This window comes from Carya illinoinensis, chromosome 14, assembly GCF_018687715.1.
Source record: "Carya illinoinensis cultivar Pawnee chromosome 14, C.illinoinensisPawnee_v1, whole genome shotgun sequence".
Taxonomy (NCBI): Eukaryota; Viridiplantae; Streptophyta; class Magnoliopsida; order Fagales; family Juglandaceae; genus Carya; species Carya illinoinensis.
The window spans coordinates 3913356-3928219 of NC_056765.1; positions in this window are offsets into that span (position 1 = coordinate 3913356).

Here is a 14864-nt window from a genome sequence, read left to right on the forward strand (position 1 = left end):
CAAACTACTGCATCCGTTTGACACTAGTACTTCTGAAAAATATTGCTCCCGTTGAGAACCTTCAATTTTACCATGGACTAGCTAGGTAGAACAAGAATAATTGGGAAATATCTATAACATATAAAATTTCAAAGAATAAACTCTTTGGGCTATTGATCATATTAACATAAAGAATTAAGTTATGAAATACAAAATAATATATCCAATCAAATTACTAACCTGTTTTTAATATATAATCTAAATTCTCCAAAGTATGGATGTAGTTTTAAAAAGTAAGGTTTTTATATCAAAATTGCATATATATTTGGCTAGGTTTCTACTTTATTTGAAGATAATAGTCTCAACAAAGTTTGAAAGGTTCCAAATTAGGCAGGTTTGGACACTTGGAGTGTATCTCAAAATTTTGTAAATAATAGTGAAATTATTTGAGTGGAGATATTTTATTAGTTTTGGAAAATGATGGAGAAAAATGTGAATAAAATTATTATAAAGTACATTAAAGAGTTGTTTGAATATAATTTTTAATATTATTTTTGTTTTAATGTTTGTAAAGATTGTATTGACTTTTGTGTTTTGTTTTGAAATTTGTAAAAGTTGTATTAATTTTTAGGGTTTAAGTAATGATCATTATTTAAAATTGATTAGATGAAAAAATTGAAAATTTAAATTTAAAAAGTGTTTTATATTTAAGTGATATTTGAGATTGAAATTATGAAAAGTTTTGAGAATTTTTAGTGTCCAAACATTCCCTAAAATTGCGATGATCAATGGAAAAGGAGTTGATTATAAATAGAATTATACATTTATGAGAATTCAACCAAGTGACCAAGATTCTGCAAATCAAAATGTCAAATCTTTTTTAAAGGGCCTAGCTATCTGTTGTATAATGCCTCGACACACGCCAATTTAGTTACATGGAGTGTTTTTCGTTTAGAGCATTGGCATCGGTTTACTCGAACGCGTTTGAATGTTACAGACATATACATTCTATCATTTTTTTAGTACAAAATATGAATTTCATTTCTAAATCTCACTTTTTCGGACGATTTTCATTTCATCTCAAAAAGAAATCATCCCAAAAAATCTTTTTTGTTATAATGTAGCGACGTCAATTTGTAAAGTTATTTTATAATTTTATTTTTATTTTTATTTTGTGGATCTAGCATTCCTCAAGAAGTCTCGGTGACATATGCATAAAATAAAGAATATATAATACTGAAGAGTATTAAATAATTAATTCTGCTTAATTGGTGTCACTTCCGCGCGCATTTGGTTTCATATGCCCAACTTTGTTTAGACTAAAGAAAACACATATTCCAATTCTCTGTTTCAATTTGAAGATCATATCAGCCGGATTATAGATAGATATATGAAGTAGATGTTACTGAAGCATTTTCAACAAACAAGCCTGTCATTTTATACATCTGAGAAAACCTTACGAACAACATTTGAAGGCTTTGGCGAGCTTGTTGAAGGACGTAGTTCACGGTTTAATGCTCATAAACTGAAGCATTTTCATTCCTTAGCATTGGTATATATGCTCATACTAGCCGTGTATTGCTTTCTCGACAATATCAACATATATTTAACACGTGTACGTCAAATTTAAAATGATTGGATTAAAATGTTTTAATAGTATGTATGAACACGATGGTAGTGTCAGAGTATAAGATAAAATTGAAATTGATAGCTTAATCATTTTACAATCTTTTACATTAAACTTATCATATCTACATCTATTGTTATCTAAATTTGAATACATAATTAAATACAAGAATCATGATATGATCTTCTAGAGTGCTTGTATTTGACTGAGTTTTTGGTGCAGATACATTATGAATTTGTTAAGTGATTGTAGGAGATGCATGACGCTTGGATTCATGTGTGGGTAACAACTTAACAGCTGGTAGGTTATCTAACATTAATAGATGAGTGAAACTGCATATATATATATATGTCATCATATAAATGTCTATAAAATGAACCGTCGCAAACGCTAAATTTGGAAGCGTCAAGAAGAATAAAGAAAGTAGGTATGGAAAGATGGAGACTCCGGAAGGAGGAAAAAAAGAATAAATTTCTAAAACAATAAGCACCTTACTGTTTTTGCTTTTTTTGATTCCTTTTAATTTTTTTCTTTTATAAGGTTGGGCTTTTTACTCTGAGCTGGGCTGTAAAACTTCTACTCTTCCTTCTCCCTCCATGGCCATTGATTGTTGTTGGTCAACTAGCTCTGTGGAAGTGGAGTTGGAGGTTGTCATGTGGTTGAATTACTGACATTATTCATAACTATCATCCTACCTCCATGTCCATGGAGAAGGAGGTTTCCATGTGGCTCTTGAAGGTGAGACACAAAAGAGATCAAGAGTAGAGGGAGGAGAGTCGAGGGGAAGAGGAATGGGAGGGTATAATTGAGAAATATGAGAAGTTAAATAATACAAATGCCTAATAAGAACGTTGTAAATATAAATTTTAAATTAATTATATAGACGCAGCAATTACAACTAATATATCCTTTCAATTGGTAGCAACTCTTTGTTAAGTGTTATTTGATTTTTCATACGCCAAACCGAGCGGCCAACATCCTAGCGTCGTAACTTCCGCCATATATAGCACAACCAGTTTTCTTTTGTATTTTTACAGCCCTAATTAAATCAAAGTGATTTTCATAATTTATCAAATCATTTGATAATTTGATATTATCTCCAACACCTCCTCAAACTCAAGGTGGAGAATTTTGAAATGCTTGACATTTTAATGTAGCCTCTATATTTGTTTATTGATCTCTGATGAGATAATGAGACTTGCATTGATGATGAAGTAATTGACAATTGGAACATCAAATATGGAGTTGTGGTTAACAATGGGTCGATAATGGGCCAAAGCCAACAAAGAACTAATAATAGGTCAAAAGATTGAGCTGATAATGGGCTAAATATAGCCTTGGTCAAGTATAGGACCAAAATCAAAAAGCCGAAAAGCAGATTTGAGAATTCAAACCAAGGCTGGATAAATCAAAACCAAGGAAGATCCGATTCAATGATTTGAGCATTTCAACAAATTAAATCGAGCGATTCATGATAATGTTGAATCGGATATTTCAATGTTGACAAAAAGTATTAAAAATCATATTTGATGTAATTCAAGAATTTTATATCATGTATAATAGAGTATAAAATATTAGGAAAATTCTATACACCATACTACCATCATATTTTCATCCCACAAAATATGATGTGACATATTTACCACTATTGAATGATCATTTATTACATATTTCTTTATCATCTAATGGTGATAAATGAGCCACATCTTACTTAATAGGATGAAAATAGGATCAGAGTGTGTTAGATAGCATTACTCAAAATATTATTCAATGACAAGTTTCAATAAAAATATACTATGAATCTAAATAGTTTCAATAAATATGTAATTAATGTATTTAATATCAATGGTCGACATTTTTTTGCCTTATATATGAAACTATTAAGTTATAAACATATGGCAAATGTAGTATTTTATTCATAATCATGAATTTAATATAAAATACACATTAATCTCCTAAATTTTTTGTTCAACTAAAAACAATAAAGGATTACATATTTTATCTTTCAATTTTTCTACAATTCTTATTGAATGCAATAATGAAAAAGTTAATATACTCTTTAGTTCTATCGTATTTTTTAACAAGAAATTAAAAGAAACAAATTGTAAGATAATTTAAAAATAATATGATTTTGAATCAGTTAGAATCAATTCAAATTAGTTTAAAACCAACTAGAATTAGTATGAATTAGTCAATGGAAGTGGTTCAGTGAATGATTCAAATTGTTCTTTAAAATCAGTTCGATTTATAACCAATTAAAAAATGAGATGAAAAGAGATGAGATAGTTTTAGATGAAAAATAAAAGTTGAATAAAATATTTTTAAAATATTAATTTTTAATATTATTATTATTTTAAAATATTAATTTTTAATATTATTATTATTTTAAAATTTAAAAAAGTTGAATTGAGATTTGAAAATTTTGAATTATTTATTATATTTTATGTGAATATTTGAAAATTTTATAATAATGAAATAAGATGAGATGAGATGATTTTTAAATCTAAACAAAGAGTAAAAGTTGGTTTAAATAATAAAAAATGTTAAAAAAAATTATGAATAGTAATAAAAAAATAATTAAAAGGTTGGAAAATGATTCTCGCAGCTCGCACAGCTACAGAGCTACGACCAGCTGGAGGCTTTAAATTTTGCTACCTGCTTAATATAATTGAGGGAAATTAAATAATACTTTCGTACCATACGGGCTCTCAATATTATAAACATCATATTATTCGTACCATTGGGGTAAGTAAATATAGATATGGTACTAGATGGCATAGTGACCACACCTTAGCTGCGAGGCCATTATTTCTTCAGGATAGGGTTCATTTCACTTCATCTACCACACCCACCGGTGACTGACTACAATCGCGAGACTTAATTATGAGCTAGTGACAATAGTTCTAAAAAATATTGACCCCGTTAAATTTAAGTGAAACGGTATCGTTTTGAGGTCTTCTTCTTCCCAAGTCACAGACCTTCTTTTCTAATCTTCTCTGCAACTCTCTCTCTCTCTCTCTCTCTCTCTCTCTCTCAAAACAATCTCGCATCTACACTAATCGACAATCTCGCATCTACACTAATCGAGCCACCAGAGAATCGTCGAAGTCGAGATGGACAGTTTTCCTTCTCCCTAACATATGGTTTCGTTCGATTGCCCCTCTATTTTCAGACGTTGGTTGGTGTCGGTTTTGCCCAAAAACTGCGCCAACTGTGTCGGTTTTCACCTCTAAATTTAAGCATGATTTTGATTTTGGCATTGGCGCATAGTGAGAATAGTCTACAGTTTCATCTGGTAGATAGAGGAGGAAGTTTGGCCATCTTTGAGATATGCTCATGCAGACTTTGTGATGTTCTTACTTTGGCCAAGAATATTTGTTATTAGCTTTCGCATGTATTCAAAAGCCGTTGTTCAAGTAAGCAGTCTGTATAATGGTGTGTTGTCTTTTCTGTAAAGAGGTTGATTCTTCATTATGACCAAACTTGTGATTTGGTCAAATCGTCTATGGTATTGAAGACTATTGTGTGGAAATTGAGTTCTTCAATGATAGACGTTGTGAGGAGAATGAATTGGAAAAAATGTCACTTTATGGTACCTAAGTATTGTCTTAGGGCATATTATTTCTTCTAGGGGGATAGAGGTTGATCAATCTAAGATTGAAGTAATCTCTAAGTTGCCTACACCTAGGACAGTAAAGGATGTGAGATCCTGTCTTGGTCATGCGGGCTTTTATAGGAGGTTCATACAGAATTTTTCTTACATATCTAGACCACTGTGTGACCTCCTAGCTAAAGATTTACCATTTGAGTGTACACAAGTTTGTCAAAAGTTCTTTAAAATGCTAATTGGCAAGCTTACCTCAGCACCCATAATGCAGCCACCTGATTGGACTTTACATTTTGAGATCATGTGTGAGGCTAGTGACTTTTCTGTCGGTGCTGTTCTTGAACAGGGAAGGGAGGGGAACCCTTTTGTCATTTACTATACTAGTAGAACTCTAACTAATGCTCAGATGAATTACTCCATCATTGAAAAAGAGTTGCTAGCTGTAGTATTTGCTTTGGATAAGTTTCATGCTTACTTGATTGGTTCTCCTATTATTATTTTCACAGATCATGTAGCCCTTAAGTACCTTCTTACAAAGAATGATGCTAAGGCATGACTAATACGATAGATTTTACTTTTGCAAGAATTTGACATCACCATCAAAGACAAAAAAGAAGTGGAGAATGTAATGGCTGACCATCTCTCGAGGCTCATATTTGAGAATATCTCTGACCACCTGCCAATTAGGGATGATTTTCCCGATGAGCATTTACTTTCTATTACTTATCTACCATGGTTTGCTCATATTGTGGATTATTTGGCTGTAGGTAAAATGCGGGTGGATTGGAGCACTTAGGACAAGAGGAAGTTCATGACTAAGGTATATAATTTCTATTGGGATAACCATTTTCTTTTCAAATACTAGCATGACCAAATTTTAAGACGTGCATCCCAGATGAAGAGATTGCTAGTATTTTGAAATTTTGTCACTCCCAAGCTTATAAGGGCCACTTTTCAATGAAGAAAACCACTGTAAAAATTCTGCAATGTGGATTTATTGGCCCACTTAGTTTAAAGATGCAAACATCTATTGTCGCTCATGTGAAAAGTGTCAAAAGTTCAGAGCTATATCTTGTTGTAATATGATGCCCTTAGACCCAATTTTAGTGATTGAAATTTTTTATTGTTGGAATATTGATTTTATGGGACCATTTCCTCCTTTTATTGGATATCAATATATTATTGTGGCAGTAGATTATGTGTCAAAATGGATAGAGGTGGTAGCTTGCAAGGGCAATGAAAATAGGATGATAATTAAATTTCTGAAAGAGAATATGTTATCTCAATTTGGTACACCACGTGCTATCATTAGTGACCGGGATACTCATTTTCTCAACCGTTTTTTTCAAGCTTTAATGAAAAAATATGAGGTGGTACATAAGATTTCTACTAGCTACCACGCCCAAACAAGTGGACAGGTAGAACTTATAAATAGAAAAATTAAGCAAATTTTAGAAAAAACGATCAACCCGAATCACAAAGATTTGTCTTTGAGACTAGTTGATGAGTTTTGGGCCTATCGTACAGATTTCAAAACTCCCTTAGGCATTACACCATATTAACTTGTTTTTTTGAAAGCCTTGCAACTTACTTGTGGAGCTCAACAATCGAGCTTAGTGGGCCATCAAACATTTCAATTTTAACTTAAGAGAAGTAGGTAAGTTTAGAAAATTTCAGTTGACCGAGTTAGAGGAGTTGAGAAATGATACTTATGAGAACTCTAGAATCTATAAGATTAGAATGAAAGCGCTTCATGATAAAAATATGTTGAAAAAACGTTTAAGTCTAATAATTGAGTGTTCTTATATGATTCTAGACTCCATAACCACCCTATAAAATTTTAGTCTACGTGGGCAGGCCCTTTTGTAATGAAGAATGTCTTTACAAATGGGGCGGTAGAAATAGAGGATCCTAAGGATGGTCGGATCTTTAAAGTAAATGATCAACGCCTTAAAGTATTAATTGATAGGCAAGTTCTGTAGATGGAAGACATTCCACTTTTGATCTGGTCTATCAACCTTGACCACACCACGCAGGTATGTTTTCTTTATTTGTTTTGTTTATTTTATTTTATTTTCATTTTTTCTTGTTTTATATCTTTTCCATTTTGTTTGCTGTTGTTTTCTTTATTTTTATTTATAAATTAGTTTCATTTTATCATTTCAGGTTACCATCTCTGATGCTTAGCGAGCTACCCATGTCACTCATCAGGAGTGTTATACCCTTTTTAGTTACTCCAGATTCAATTTTGAATCTTCAATATGGAGGACAATGTTTCATTTAAGTTGGGGGTGGTGGTGCAAATTCAGTATTTAAAATACTTGTTGGAACTTTTTGGCATATTTTCATGTGTCAATTTTGTTTTAATTTGCATCACACGTGCATCTTTTTTACATATGTACTCATTCGCATTCATAACCGTCTTTGTGAATTCACCAAACCCACCATAATCATTTTTTTGCTGAAACATTCACAGAACCCATAATGCACTCATCCAAGTTTTGTTATGACATATATAACTAGAAAACTATTTTGCTTAAGTATTCATGTGAGTTTTGGAGGGGATTGAGAGCTAACAAATGCAGTAAATTGTAATGAGTGTTCGTTGATCTGGTGAATTTGGCACTTCTTTTGATAATATTATTACATGGTCAACTTAGGATCAATATTTGAGCTTTTCAAGCTAGCCATTTCCATCATAGACCCTTAATAGCCAACTTTGAGCCAATAAACAAATGTAGCTTTTTCTTTTCATATGCCTACATCATCCATGCCTCGCCATATTGGAGTATAGCCTATACATTGATTTTTTCTACCTGTGTGTGATTTGCATTTTCCTTCTTTTATGTTGGGTTCTTAAAAAAAAAAAGTCAAGATTGGGTTGAAATGACAAGAATACCAAAGTGGCGTGTGTTTTTTCAACAAATTGTTGAAAAAAAAAAGAAAGAAGAAGGAAAAGTATTATTATTCTATGATCTGAAAAGTTGGAAAGTACATCAAATGAAAACTGTGGTCTACTGAGATATTTAATAAGATTTCATTTGTATGTACTTTGAAATTTTTGAATCATTTTCATCATTTTTTTTAATATAGCTCCGAACTCAAACCACGTTACAACCTTTAATAAGGTTCATATGCTTCTCCATGTTTCAAGGCATCTTCATCCCTTGTTTTTGCTTCAGTCATCAATACTTGGGGTGGTGGTGGAAAGGTCGCGTCCGCCACTTCCCCTGACTCTGCTACACTCACTTCCTTTTCTCATTATCTGAGTTCTTGTACATAGCATTTTTGGGCAAAGACCTGCTCACCGTGCACCTTACCCACTCATGTCTTCATTGGGAATTTCATCTTTAGATAATGTATCAAGGTGATCACCTTTAATGCATTCAATGTGGGCCGACCAATAATTGCATTATATGCTAACCGAGTTCTTACCACTAAGAACTTTGTCATAGTAGTGGTAACATGGGGATCCATGCCCATAGATACCGGTAATGTAGTGGACCCTATGGGTTGAATTGTGTCCCCCGTGAACCCTTTTAATGTGATCGATGTAGGTCGCAATTGATCTAGACTAATTCCCATCTTGCTGAAAGCGTCCTAGAATAGAATGTCTGTTAAACTTCCATTATCAATTAGTATCCTCCTTGTATTGTAATTTGCTACCAACATTGTTACCAATAAAGCATCGTCGTATGGGTATACAACCCCTCGACAATCCTCATCACCAAAAGATATTGTGGAAGACACTTGTAGCCGAGGCTATTTGATAGGTCTCTCCACATTGTAAACTTCTTCATACCTTGCCCATCTTGCGTACACCTTTCTCCCTGAGGAGGTTGAACGACCTCTGGCATACCCACCGGCGATTGTGTGTATCTCACCTAGGGGTGGGTTTCTCTGATATCCATCCTTGGTCTCTGATCAAGAGGTTCCTACGACCTTGTTCCTCTCTTTGGGGAGCTTTGTCGTCTAGGGCTCTCACTTCACCGAGTTTTGTGCTTGAGCTTTTGATCGCTTGCACTCCCCAAAGGGGTAGCATTCTGGGTGACTAGTCACTCCAATTGACCATTGTCTCTAATATCTTCGATTTTTCACTTCAAGTTGTGGCAATCCTCAGTTTTATGCCCATTTGTTTTATGGTAAGTGCAATACTTCCTAGTTTGTCGCCTATTACCATCATCTTGCCCTGCTTCTCTTGCCTTATCTTGGTTATGCACACTGGAGTAGTGTACGTAACCACTATTATGTCTTTTTACATTACTCTCATGTCTCGAATCACGTTGGTCCCTTCTCGCCTTTTGTCCCCCTTCCCGATCTTTCTTCTGACTTCCTCTCGATCCCCATTCATTCTTTCCCTTCGATCGAGCAGTTAGGGCAATAAGTGTATCCTTGGCGCTGACGAAGTTGTCGGCCCTGTCCATAAATTCTTATAACGTGAAGGGAGTTTTCCTTGCCAATTCTGCCATGAAAAGACTCATTGGCCAAATACCCATGAGTAGTGCAGCTAGCATAATATTTTCATCTTGATCATCAACTGTTATTCTCTCTTTATTAAAACGTGTGAGATATGCTTCCAGACTTTCATCCTCTCTCTGTTTGACGATCAATAAGTGTGCAACTGGTGTCCTCCGCCTTCTGCTCACCATGAACTAGGTTAAGAACTGCCGGCCCAGCTCATTGAAATTGTCTATGGAACCTGGCTGCAGCGCCCAGAACCAACCTCTCGCCGTTCCTTTCAGGGTAAAAGGGAAAGTTTGACATGCAATTTGTTCGGGAAACCCGTGGAGAGTCACATGGGCTTTAAAATTCTCCTAATATTCTACAGGATCTTTAAACTTCGGAGGTAAGGGTATCGCCATGATTTCTACACAGAATGGCATATTCGTGCTGGAGAGCAACTGATCGACCGAGGAAGATGTCCCTATCTTCTTGGCCATTTCTTCATACTTGTCCATCAAGCTCTGCAGGTCGCGATGCATCTTCTTCTTTTCCACATTTTCTTGAGGAGACTTCCCCGCGCCAGCACAGTGCGCCTCCATCTCCATTCTTTCTCCCTGATCTTCTTGTGACGGACCATTTTTCACCTTTAGGATTTCATTTTCCTTTCTCAATGTTTCCAACTTAACGGTGAGTTTTCTCACTACTTCCTACATTTTTGCAAGTCTTCCCTCCATGTTCCTGGACGATGCTTCTTGATCTCTAGTTGCCTGTAATCGAGTTGTAGTGGGCATGTGAAAAGCCCGCTGGTTGTAGGATGAAGGGATACCATAAACGACACCAATTGTTATGGACATGCTTCACCACCACCGACTCACGACCACCTACAACCAAAGAACAAGACAGCTTAGGGGGTTTGAAGGAACGCCTCCGATGCTTATGTCAATGATAGAATAAATTCTCTTGAATATCAATGAATCAAATGCCCTTTACATACATGAGTTCTTCCTTTCTATAGGAATTTCATGAAATGTTCTATTATTGTGTGATAACAAACTCATCCTCTATTTGAAATTCTAACTTGGAGATGATGAGTTCATCCCATACTTGATTCAAATGGTAGCCACTTCTATCCAATGTTACTACTAGATAGTTAACTCGTTGGTATTGGAAACGGGCCAGGCTTCCTCAAAACTGATAAGAGCTTGTATAGTGAAGTGGACCATGGGCTGGCTAATAGCCCAAATCTACTTCGGTCTCCTCAGACATTATATCCTCTCCACAGTATACATTGCCTATTGTCCTACATAGGTTTGTCATCAATGGACAATAATTATATCTACATAGCGATTAACACAAGTAACTTATAGTAAAAAGACAAACAAATAAACATGAATTATGAAAATAAAACAAGGGTGGCTCTACAGTCACTGGGAATATTCAGAGATTCTCCCGACAAGGTAAATTTTTTTTTGAGTCGTTCTATATACAATCTTCTTAAGAGGGCTGTATTGCAGTCATAGCCTAAAATTACTAAATTGTCCTCATTTTTAAATTTGAATAGACTAAATTATCATCTTTCTTCTATAACCTAAATCTCTCAAATATTTCAAATGTTCAGTTTCCTTCTGGCCTCTGCCGTGCATGCCCCCCAACCACAACGATTGAGTAAGTGCATTTCAAGAATAACGCCATCAACCTTTAACTTCGGGAGGAAATACTCTTCATTTTAGAAACAATAGCATATTAAAGCCCTTGTTCCTCCCCTAGCTTTCACTTTCCTCAACTAGTAAAATCAGAAAATTTTTACAAACAATTAAATATCTTACCACAAACAAGTAAATATTCAAAATAAGAATAATTCTTTTACAAATAACAAAGCTTCCGCTCTGTTGAGTTCTTATCAGACAAATGGTAATGTGCGCTCAATAAACAACGGCATAAGGCGGCAACATTGTGCAATGAAACACTGTAGTCAATAGACAAATGGCAATGGACAGGGGCAAAGTCCTCTTTGAATTCTGTATAAGGGACGAGGTCTTTAGGCGAAGTCTTATTTTTATAAAACGAAACACAGCGTTTGGATTAAATGAAATACTATATTTTATTTGTCTGCAATGCAGTCCACTTAAGAGGACTGTAATAAGAATAATTCTTTTTTTTTCATTATTTTTTCTTAATAATCTTGGCCCCGTTTGGTTACACAGATGAGATGAGATGTTTTAAATAGTAATAAATAAAATATTGTTATAATATAATTTTTGAATATTAATTTTATATTAGGATTTGAAAAAGTTAGATTGTTTATTATATTTTGTATTGGGATTTGAAAAAGGTGTAATGATGAATTGAGATGAGATGAGATGAGATTTTTTATTTTGGCTAAACAAACAAGGCCTTAATTTTAAAGAAAAAATACTATCAAGAAACGCTCAGAACTATTATTGGATCCAAGCATTTCTCGACAATGAATATGTGGTGCATGAATTTATAAAGATAAGAAAAATGATAGGGCCACTGCTGGTGGCTCCCGCTGGGGGCCACCGCTGGCCCTATTTTATTTTTTTTTTAATTTTTTTCTTAATGATTAAGTAATTTTTTTATAATATTATTATAATTTTTTTATATTTTTTTAAAATGTTTAAAAATATTAAAAAATAATTTTTAAAAAAAAATCAAAAAAATAAAAATTTTTTTTTACCTAACGGTGACTCACAGCGGGAGCCACCGAACCAAAAGAGCCTGTCTTTTCACGATCGCTTCGCCATCATCAATCAAAAAGCAAAACTGTACAATTGTGTCGTCATTCCCACATGCGAACCAGCCACCTTTGAATCTCTTGAACCGTCCTGGCCAACTCGTACAGAGCATGGAATATGTGCGACATGAATGTACGAGTCTCCATGCTCTGTAGGAGTTAGATTTGGTTCGGTTTGACAGTAAGATGAAAGTTTTAAATTTTAAGATTTAAATTTTATTATCATTATTTTAAAATTTAAAAAAAATTAAAAAAATTAATTATTATATTTTATATAAAAATTTTAAAAAAATTATAATGATAAAATGATAATTTTAAATTTAAGATAAGAAATTTTAACTGCCAAACCGGAACTATTATGCGTCACCCCCGCTACTCCTATTTGAACATCTTGAACCAAAACAACCAGACTAGATTTTGGGACAACATTCCAGCGGGCCCAGTCAGGACCTTTTCGTCAAGTGAATGGCTGATTGATTGCCTGATAAAATATGCTCTGACAAGTCAGTACAAACCAAAGTTTAGAAAATAAAAGTCTTTTATTTTATTTTATTTTATTATTATAATTTTTTTAAATAAAATATAATAAATCATTCAGTTTTTTAAAATTTTAAAATAATAATAATATTAAAAAATATTATTAATTTTAATAATAATATTTTATTTAATTTTTAATTTTAATCTGAATTTATTTTCTATAAAGTAAGAGTGCTAATATGTTACACGATCCGTTAATCCAACATAAACACGATACAATAATAACGTATTTAAGTTTAGTTTTAAAGAGTTTAGATCAAAACGGGTTGACCTGTTAAGATACGATTGTCTTAATGGGTCGATAACGGATCAACCCGTTATGACACGTTAATAAAGTTAAAATTATAATTATACCTTTAAACCTAAAATAAAATTGTTAAAATTTTAATTTCAATATTTTTATTATTTGGATTATAATTTTAGATTTGTAGTTAGTTTTATAATTTTTATAGATATTATAATTTTAACATTTATATAAAATTATATTAAATTTAATCAAGTTAAAGAAGTTAATTTTAAACTTATTCAATCTATTTACATAAATAGTTTGAAAATGTCATATTGTGTCATTGTAACTTATTTCGTAATGTTCACTAATAGACAAAAATAGATTGACACAACATGACCTATTATGTTAATAGATCAGTTTAAAATTTTGATACGATAATTTTAACATATTAAATTAAAATTAATTTATATAATATAATAGATATATTTTATTAAAATTAATTTATATAATATAATAGATATATTTTGACACGACAAATATGATTTATTATCACAATTTGACACCTTATTAGTCACCCTGCAACGCCTATAAGCAAAATTGACGCTATCTCCCTAACGCTTGTGTTGACAATTTGTAAAAGGACAAGTGGGCTAGGTGAGAAATATGACAACAACCGCTACTTTCTCAAAAAGTTTTTGGTTCTACACTTTGTAGTCAAAAGGTTGGGGCCTCTTCGGGAGAAATTTCCCCCAACTTTTTCTTTTATTCAACATTTTTTTCTTCAAACCTTCCCTACCATTCAAGCTTTTCTTTCAAATCACGTCACCACGAACGTTGTAGAAAACCAAAAAGCTGAATCTGACCTCTCCCTCCCCACTCCTTAAAACAGACAAACGCCTAATATAACATGTCTGCCGGCTGGTATTTTTCTACCATTTATAAAGCTTAACTTGATCTCAGAATAAATGTTTGATTTCTCATGTTTCTACATCTTTAACATGTAATTTATTATTTTTATTTTCTATTTAAATATACACATCTTTAAGCATTAAAATAAAATAATAAAATTGATAAATCACATATTAATTATATAAAAATGTCTTATGTAAAACTTTTGTGTTAAATTTATCTTTAGATGTTATTCATGGTGATTAAATTAAATTATAGGACTTGTTTTATATGCTCACGAGCAATATGATCATATTTATAATAGGAAAATGTTGTGTTCATCAAGAGTGATTATTAACAGTGTTCACCGATTTGTGTTATTTCTTTTAACTTTATTTTCATCATTTCTATACACCATACACCACATATTTTTAATGTTTTTAATTTTTTTTAAATTTATTCTTTTTAAACTAATTGAATTCTTCTACTTTTCATCCATATATTAAATATTTAGTAAAATAAAAAAAATATGATGTATAGTATGTGAAAATTATGAGTAGAAGTTTTAATTTTTTTTTTTATTTTTCAGTTAAGAAAGTGTTTTTTAATTTTTTTACATTTTTTTAAAAAGTATTAAAATCTATTTTTAAAATATTTATAAAAAATTAAAATATGTATCATCAATGGACAACTAGTCAATAAGGTCGATCGGACGGTACAGTCGGATTTAATTGAGTGGTGCTATATCCACCCTTTGTGTAGTCTGAATTCCTATTGAATGAAATCTTTTTTTTTTTTT